At 45.4% G+C, this 9,222-nt stretch overlaps 1 long non-coding RNA gene across 1 annotated transcript; it reads left to right on the top strand.

Moving 5' to 3' along the window:
- The first annotated feature begins 255 nt into the window (after nucleotides 1-255).
- On the top strand, nucleotides 256-8,831 carry LOC141924542 (uncharacterized). Its single transcript, XR_012623568.1, has 3 exons — nucleotides 256-324; nucleotides 3,555-3,690; nucleotides 8,121-8,831. It is a non-coding gene; the product is annotated as an uncharacterized LOC141924542 (long non-coding RNA).
- The last annotated feature ends 391 nt before the right edge of the window (nucleotides 8,832-9,222 follow it).

The raw sequence follows: 9,222 nt of genomic DNA on the forward strand, positions 1-9,222 counted from the left end.
AAAGAAGTCACTTGCACATAAAAGTGCAAAGAGGTCCTAACACATAAAAATCAAATTCCAGAGTACAAGTAGAAAAGATACAGAGTGTACAGTTCTGGAGCTTGAACTCCCCTGTGCATTTGATGAAACACAGACCTCTTTTAGGTTTTAAGTTTTGTTAACTTATTTACTAAATTCAGGGTACTCCACAGAACATGGGTTCCCACAGGATGAAGGTTTGAAGTGTTCAGGTTTATGAGGCAAGGGACGGCTGGGAAAGGCTGATCCTGAACTCGACAGAGCTGATGAAATACTCACACTGACTCCACAAATTTGAATTCAGACGTAAGTGATGTGAAATGGGAACAGGAGTTGGGGACGGGACTGAGGGGGCTTATTTGCATTTGTCTATGGCTTCATTGAGAGCACCGTGCTTGTTTAGTGAGCCAAGGATATCTGCTGTCTGCAAGGCAATGACTCCCAGTTCCCACTGAGCTGCCAGGGCTGCAAGGAGCCAGAACTGGCCGTCTTCCAGAGGCGAGCTACTAACACTCCCTGTGATGCAGCAGCCTCCCGTGCCGAGGTTGGCAGTCTCTCTCTGCTGTGCGCGGCTCTAGAACACCTTCCAAAGAAGAGAATTTTTTTTAAAAAACCAACGCTTTGTATTAGTAACGAGAACAGATGCTGATCTCAGATGCCATGTGTACTTCAGGTAACCTGGATGCTCTTCAGTGCCTTATGCAAAAGCAGTTTAGGCACATTTATATCAAATGAACCTAGCTCCCCTCTACCTGTTTTTTACCGCACATGAAGGGAAGCCTCTTTCTTTTCTCTTTCCCTGGAGGCCCTTCTTCCTATCCCAGACACCACACCACAACATGTGAGACCAGGTAAAGATTGTGCGCGCTTCCCATGTTGTTGGTCTGCTTGAAATGTCACCAAATGATGATGGAGGAATCAGGAGTCCTGAGAGGCTTTGCATGCATTTACTTGAGAGGTGTCAACCAACAGGTAAAGGACTAGAGAGCCCCTTGGACTGAGCTAGTAGTCCTGCTGTTATCTTCTGGTGCCCTTCTTCCTGTCCCCTTCCTTTATTGTTAAGCTAGCAGCTCCCACTGAAGCATCTGGTCTCCTCCAGACTGCTTCTTGCTCCCGGTTCCTTCAGTTCTTTGAGGTTGAGAGGAAAACCAGATCCAAAGAATGGAATAATGTGGTATTTTTGGTGATGGACAGGGTTTGGATTTTCAGGTTATTTTAATCCCTGCTTGTCTCCAGGTTTTAGGTGTGAGGGTATGCACCTCCTGTATTTGTCTTAGGCCAGCTGGGTCAGAGGGAGCCACAAGCTCTCCCTATTTCTCATGACAACTGTGCAGTAATCTAGACTTTGGATGTAAGAGAGAGGCAGACTGCAAGGCTCAGTGTTCCATAGCTGTCTAGGCAGTCTGCCTTTCAGTTCACATTAGTTCCCTGTAAGACAGACTGGCACAGCTCTGTTTATGGCTAGTATTGCTGATGGGATGGGGTGGGAGGGAGAAAAGCATGTCATACAGAAATCTGCCTAACGCTCCCTACTAAATACAAACCCAGAAAGGCTCGTCTTCCTGATGATTGCATAGCAGGCAATTGCACATAAATGCACACTGTTAAAATTTGTATCTGTATATAATTCAGTTGTGTCCCCCTGACTTTGTCCACATTTCTACTTGATTTGTATATAGCATTTATTTAGTGTTTTTTACTAAATGGTGGTCTCAGTGCAGTTGGAAGTCACAAGAAACAGCAGAGGAGAAAGTTCCTTCCATGGGGAAGCCATGGATTAAAAATAATGACTCTCCTGGAAGAGGAAGTAGTAGACACTGAAACGTTTCAACTCTCTTCATTTGCTAAAGTTGTAAAATCTGGCAGCTCTTTAAAATAATGACGATCATCTAAATTCATCATGCTTTTTATTTTTTTCAAATAAGTAATCCATCAGAATGGCAAAGTACCTTTGGAAAGAAGAACATTGTGATATTAAGTTAATCTAGAAGTTACAGAGAAAAACACAGTTTATCTGTTAATTGTTTTACTTCAATGCCTTTTGCTGATATTGAGAGCTTAGAAGAGCTCAATAGTGATTTCAATTACTTGGGTATAAATCCAGAAAATGACAGTGGAGTTCGTCCAGAGTTACATAAGTATAAACGAGATTTTAAGAATTGTCAACATAGTTTCCTTCCAGGCTTTAGATCTTATTATCTTAATTAGCCTCTCAATTCAAGGGTCTGATTTCCACCATGGTTAATGAATTGCACTTATACTTGGTGAGTGAATTATCTTGCAATCTTTTTAGGGAATATTCTAAAGACTCCCAAAGAAAAAAATAGCCTCAAAGTTCTCCAGCTTTGTTTTTTCAGGTATAAAGGCTAAATATGGTATGTGTTCCCCAGAAAATGTGAGTGAGAAGGATCAGTAATGACATGAACAACATGGCCTATTTACAGTCCTACCAGCACAGAATTTGCTGTGGCATGGAGAACCTCAAACAAAACTCAGTTGACTTTCATGCATTTAAAACAATGAGGAAGAAAGACTAGAACTGCAGATGCTCCCTGGGTTTAGTTAACACTGATGAAAATATTGAATAATAGCCAAGAAATAAGCTGAAAACTGGATTTTAAAAGGCTGAAAGATAATTAATAGAATCCTGAAGTATTAAAAGTTTTAGCTGAAAATGAGGTTGTGTTCTGTGAGAAGGCTGTCATTTGCTTAAAGAAGTCTTTTCGAAAGTCTTCCCCAAACCCATGGCTTGTATTTGATTGTCAGTGTTTTAAATGCCTGCCAGCCCATTTTGAGAGGTGGTACATTGTCACTATGAGCAGCCCTTTGAGTCTACGGTATTTATTAGCAGTTGATCATTTTCACATGGTTTTCTTTTAAAAATAGATTCTCAGTGCTGGGTTACAGGGTCCCCAGTTCCTCTAGTCTCATTTAGGAAGGGATGCCCTTGCATTTTAAGCTGGATGCCCTGGGCAGGGGTGGAAAGGAGAGCAGAGCAGTGCTCCTAAGCAAGGTGACTGCATCTCACGTGTTATCGGTGAAGGAAGGTGGACTTGAGCAGCAACTGCAGGAGGGACTCCAGGCCATCGAGGTGGTGGCAGTGGCTCTTAGCGAGGATGGCAGAGCACACTCCAAACCCCCATGGAGGGATGCGACACCAGGCAAACAGTACCATGTCGTGTGGCACTCAAGAGCTGCAACCGCCTTCACGCCTTGCTATCTGTGTAGTACTCCTGCAGTGCCAGTGAAGGAGCAGCAAGCTCCAAATGTTCTGAAATCATCAGGTAAGCTACCAGACTGAACAACCTTTAAATGACTGACATAACTCCAGTTCTTGAGACGCATACTGCAAGCCTGTTTTTTGCTGTGTTGTCATAAAATAACACGGTATCTTGAGTGGGAGTTACTGTCCTTCCCAACAGAGGTAATGTGAATTATCCTACAAAAGCACTCCTACTCACTGTCTTAAAATATTGCATATTGTATCCTCAGAACTGGCCCTATCCCTAATTACCCCCTTGTTTTGTTCTCCTCAGCCAGCTTCTTAGAGCACAACCCACTATTTAAGCCTGCCTCTCTGCATGACTTCAATCCAGGCTTTGTCTAATGTCATGCTTCTGGAAAAGGTGAAGTTGGTCCAGCTGCAGCTCCAGTAGCTGTGAATAAGAGAAGGTATTTGTTTGCTGGTTTCTGTTCCCTTATAGAAATAACCCAAGTCCTTCTTGGAGCAGATTTGCAACAGTGTCTTTGAGTTTCATTGTGTGCCTCTGCTTTGCTTGAGGTGTAAACCAACCACAGCAGCTATTTGCTGCCTGCTATAGTACAAAACGTCAGATATTATCCGTAAGTGCTGCACACAATTTTGTGGCAATTCAGTAAATGGCATACGTGGCTGCTGTGCTCTGAGTGACTCAGAGCCCTAGAAATGAGCTGTTACTAAACAGCAGGGTACAAACTAGGCCTTTCTTTACTCAGCTGAAACACATAAAGCAACTTATTGCTGGAAATATTTTTCTCTCTCTGGCCTTTTCTTCACTGCCAAAAGAGGTACATTCCTAATAGCTGTTAGAGATTTAAACTGCAAACTTATTAAAATATATTTACCATGTTTATTGTAGCATTTTAATCTGCTAGCTCCTGTGATACTAATACAAATGCAAAAGGCATCTTTTCCCATGCGTGGTTTTGTTCTTGGTGTATCCAGTGCAGCAGCCTTATCTTTGGAAGACTCCAAAGCCATCTTTTTGTATTTTTTTTTTAACCTATTTGAAAAAAATCTTTATGTTTCTCGTGCTGGAATCTGCAAATAATTCCATGTCTGTGTGCCCCACCAAAGAAAGTGGCGTAGGATGAAAACCTCACCTGGACTTGGCTGCCTTCAGGAGCTGGGCCTGAAGAGGACTTAGGCTAGCAACCCGGCCACTGGTCCCTGGTGGCACAGCTGGCTCTGGCAGAATGCTGACCCTGTGTTTCACCGCATGGGCTGATGAGAAAGTAGCTGCTATGATGGGTGTTTGATTTGTTGCTGTGCTGCAGTAACCCTTGGCATTAGAAGAGCACAAGGATAGGTTTGCTGCTGAAATCTCCAGCCTTTCCTCTGGTTAAGCCTTGGATTAAGCCTCCTCCGGTATGTGTGAATGGTGTAATAAATGGAAAGTGGATTCCAACTGTATTTTTGATGGCTAATGGCAGAAGCCTTGCTGTGCCTCACCTTCCAGTTCTCTGTCTCATGACATTCCTGTCTCCCCCTACTCAGCCTACTGTGGGATCCCACCCCTGCCTAACCCCACAGCCAGCTCCTCGAGCCCTCATAGTGTCCTCTTAGAGCCCCTGAAGCAAAACATCACAGGTCCTACACGTTCTTGTCACTACCCAAAGTTTTGAAATCATGAGGTCAGCTTCTGCTGTGCCATGAAAATTACGTTCTTCCAGCCTTTAGCCTCACCTGCCATTTGTCTCCTGCTTTCCTTCAGAGATAGAAGAGCTACAGTAATGGCAAGAAGAGGACAGCTTCTAGTCATTTTCCTTAATGTAGTTGGATATCTTGTGTCCTGCCTCAATTTGGGGAGGCACAAACAAGCAGAAGAGTCCTGGCAGCCCCAGCCGTTACCAGCTTGTGTCCTGCAGTACTCCTGCAGGTGGATGGGAGGCTGCCTGTCCAGCCCATTCATTTTGTTGGAAAATGAGAAACAAACCTAAATCCTCAAGGGAGGCAGCTGGAGAGGGCAGAAGGGGAAACCTGAGATCATTCACTCGTACGAGAGACTCCCCTAAGAGCTGGTTAGTCACAGACAAGCCCGCAGTGCTGGTTGGCATGGCTCTTGTGCACTGCTCTCTGCCTCATTACCTGCCAACACATGGATCCAGCAGGGATTTGGGCGCTCAGATAATTGGAGAGTTGCTGGGGAAAAGCTTCACATTAGGGGATGTAGCCTGGGGAGGGTTAGATCCAGGGGGAATGCCAATGAAAGAGCTGCAGAAACACTGAGTTGTCTATGTGCTTGCCACATACTGAAGCCTCTTAACTCACTGAGTTGAGGATCAGTGCCCCTGGTCGTTCCCTTTTCCTGCTGGAGTCCCTGTTCATCACGGACATCAGTGTCTTCTGTGTCTCCCTGGTACAGCTCTGTAACCCAGCACTCAGCATCTGGATTTTTGGTAGTAATTAAACTCTTTTTTAAAAATCATAATTACTCATTTACTCTACACTTGTCGTCTATTCCTCCTAACTGTCTTGGACAGGTATTTTCAGGCACTTGTCTCCTCCCACCTTCTAATGAGAGATGTCTGTCGGGCCACTTTCTCACCATGTCTAGAGAAGGGTTCGTCCTTTTTACATTATTTTTAATTGCCACCACTGGCCTTATCCTGAGTGAGTCTGTCTACTTGGGTTTTGAACCAAGATCAAACCCCTTGGGTTTTGCCCCCTCGGGCAACATGTTTATAGTACAGTAGTGGATTGAGTGAGGACACACTTCCTCTGGTTTACGTTAACCCGAGTGACAGGTCACTTTGTGTGTCCCTTCTAGGGGCATAGGGATTCTGTAGACCTCATACCCCTTCCTCTCCTTCATTTCTCATTTCCCAGCAGAATTGTCTGGGTCTTTCTCATACAAAGCCTTTCTATGTCTCTATGTTCATCCCACTGCGTGCACTGCTGAACTTCACTTTGCTACCCACCTTGACACCACGGGTCTGTGATCCACAGCTCTCCCTGGGCAGCAGTGTCAGAGCAGGTGGTCCTTGCTGTCCCTGAGCAAGCCCCTTGTCAGGACCTACTTTGTGTTGTGCTCTCAAAGGCTAGGCACCGTCTGCTGAGGGCAGACACTGGTGAGTAGTAGGAGAATTCAGAGAATTGTCCAGCAGTGCTGGTAGGCAGTCCTGGTGCTTCGGTGTTTTATCATCTTCCAGAGAGGAAGGAACAAAAATGTCATACATGGTCCCTTGTCCTTGTGCTGTCTGGGAGGAGTACAGGCCAGATGAGCTTGTGACATGACAGTGAAGTCCCTCTGGTTCATATGGGAAATGGAGATGTGTGATCTGGGCAGGAGCCAACTAGTGCTGCCAGGCCCTCCTCTTTGAGCACATCTTGAAACAATTATGATGCTAAGGAAAAACTGGTACCTGCTGATGAGCAGTGCATAATTATGCAGCCTGGCTTGGCAGCTTGGGTTGTACAGGCAGGAGCACTGCTCCTCCAGGCCCTGAGCAGCACATCTGTGCTCACAGTCTGGCTTCTTCCCACCTAATCCATGAAGTCCCATGGGGTAAAAACACTCCAGCTAACAGGACAAACCAAGACCAGCTCAGTGACAAGAATTTGTTATCACTGTAATACCGAGCTAGCAGGCAACCTTTTGCAGTGCAAGCTGTTTTGCAGAAACAGCCAACGTTTGCTTGTAGAGCTAGCAACATGAGAGCTGAGCCAATATGGTGCCTGTCTTCCTTGCTTCTGCACCTCTGAGCATTTTTGGGACACCTTGACTCCTACTAAATGCTGCCACTTAAAGCGTTTCAAGAAGGTTCTGCCATGAAGGTCTGGGTTGCCCTTGGCTCCCCCAACAACACCTGGGATGAAAGTGATGCCTCTCTTTCCCCTACCTGGGGAGGTTATGAATTTCTCCTAGCTGTGTGTTCGATGACTGGTGGTAGGTAGGATGAATTCAGGCTCTTTCCTAGTGCCAGAGAGAGAAGTGTCCCATCCCTTTTAGCATGAGGCCAGGCACTGGATTCTTCCAGAGGAAAATAAATCTTCAGGGTTAATTAATAGTTCCCTTACACTAGCACAAATCTGCCTGAGTCATTAGAGCAAAGTAGCAAATTGAAAGGACACTCACTACTTTTATTCTGAGGAAGGAGAAAGTCTCTGGAGAGTTTTTTTCTTAATTTTGATTCTTTACCTTCTGGTTTTAATTTAATCCTTTTCTCAACAAATAAACAAAGACTTCCAAATAAAATTTGCTCTGCATGAATGAATCACTGTCATGCTTTTTCTCCCTTGCCTTTGAGAAATGTTATAGGACAAACAATGTTGCCCATGTTGAATTAATAGAAAATAATGAAGAAGACAATGTGAAAGAAGTGAATCTTGCTGTCCATTTTCCACTGAGATGACTGTAAGACAGAGGCAGGAGTCATGAGCTGTCAGCTGTGTGGCCTGCAACCAAAATTCTTCCTGAAAAGTGGGAGCAAGCTTCACGTGCCTCACCTGTGGGCAGGCAGCAGACTTACCAGATACAAGACTGAGGACTTATAATATCTTAAATCAGACAAGAGGAGAACATGCAGATCCATTTTCCTTGCTGTGAAAGTAGCCGCTGGCACAGCTGCTGCAGGGTAATCATGCAAAGCTGAGCAGTAAGGCAAACTCCAGGAAAACTCTGAGCCTATTACTTTGCTGATTCCTGCATGAGCAATTGGCATCAGGTTGGCAAGAGGTCAACTGTGACAGAGGAATGGCAGATTGACTGGCTTAATTTCGGGGTTTTTGTTTTGTTTTGGGGGTTTTTGGTTTCATCTAGGCTGCTTATGCTTTTTTTCTCTTTACCTTTTTTTCTGCCTCATGCACCTACGGCTCTTTTCCTCTCTCCTTCTCTCCTTAGCTCACCTGTCCCTGGGAAGACAAGCAGAAGTTATGCTCTGTCCGCTCATCTGCTGCAACAATTTTTTCATCTCATGAAATTGAATTCAGAATGAAGCTTTGGGAGAGCTGACCCCGGAGGAGCCCCTGCGCAGAGTCGACCCAGGGATGGCCTAAGGGAAAGGCAGCTCCAGCAGGTCCTGACTCCCCCAAAATCCTCTCCTTAATCGCTTCTGCCTCTACCTCATAGCGCTTAGATGGGGTAAACTTGTTCAGTCACAGCGTGCCTGCTGGCAAATTTTGGTTGTAATAAACCCACAGCAATTGTACTTTACACAGGCAGCGCGCTTGCCTTCACATTCGCAAGGGACCGTTGTGCCCGTAGTGGAGAGCATGGGCTGGATGGAGCCACCAGCCCAGCGCTCAGACCAGGCTGCCTGCTCACTGATTTTTCCTCCTGAGGCATTTCCACACACTGCATGGCCCAAAGCAACAGTTTTGGTCTCAAAGGGGGGATGCAGAGCTCCGGTAGTGGCCTCCCCCACCCTGCCTGCACCTCTCTCACCAGATCTCCAGAGAAGGGCTGCTGCAGGTGCTGGGAAACCTGCTCCAGCTGGATTCAAATAAATCTTGTCCTTCACACCTGGGAAGGGCAACTTCAAAGGACATTTCCCATTGCAGTCTCTTGCAGCAAACCCTTTCATTTCCTTGTTCTTTGCACATGGTTACAGACCTATCCTACCCTGTGCTTGCATCAGTTTTAATGTCTGTACCTGTCTGCACATAATAAAAGCATCCGTTCACAAAGACAGCTTCTGAAGAACATGTGTGAATTTACTGAAATGTGGACTTGGGGGTTTGCTTCAATGACCTATCACAGAATCACGGAATTGTCTAGGTTGGAAAGGACCTTGAAGATTATTTAGTTCAACCATTAACCTAACACTGACAGTTTCCAACTACACCATATCCCTCAGTGCTATGTCGACCCTACTCTTAAACACCTCCAGGGATGGGGACTCCACCACCTCCCTGGGCAGCCTATTCCAATGTCTAACAACCCGTCTGGAAAGAAATGCTTCCTAACATCTAGTCTAAACCTTCCCTGGCGCAACTTGAGGCCA

The sequence above is a fragment of the Strix aluco genome, chromosome 5 (genome assembly GCF_031877795.1).
Source record: "Strix aluco isolate bStrAlu1 chromosome 5, bStrAlu1.hap1, whole genome shotgun sequence".
In the NCBI taxonomy this organism is placed as follows: domain Eukaryota; kingdom Metazoa; phylum Chordata; class Aves; order Strigiformes; family Strigidae; genus Strix; species Strix aluco.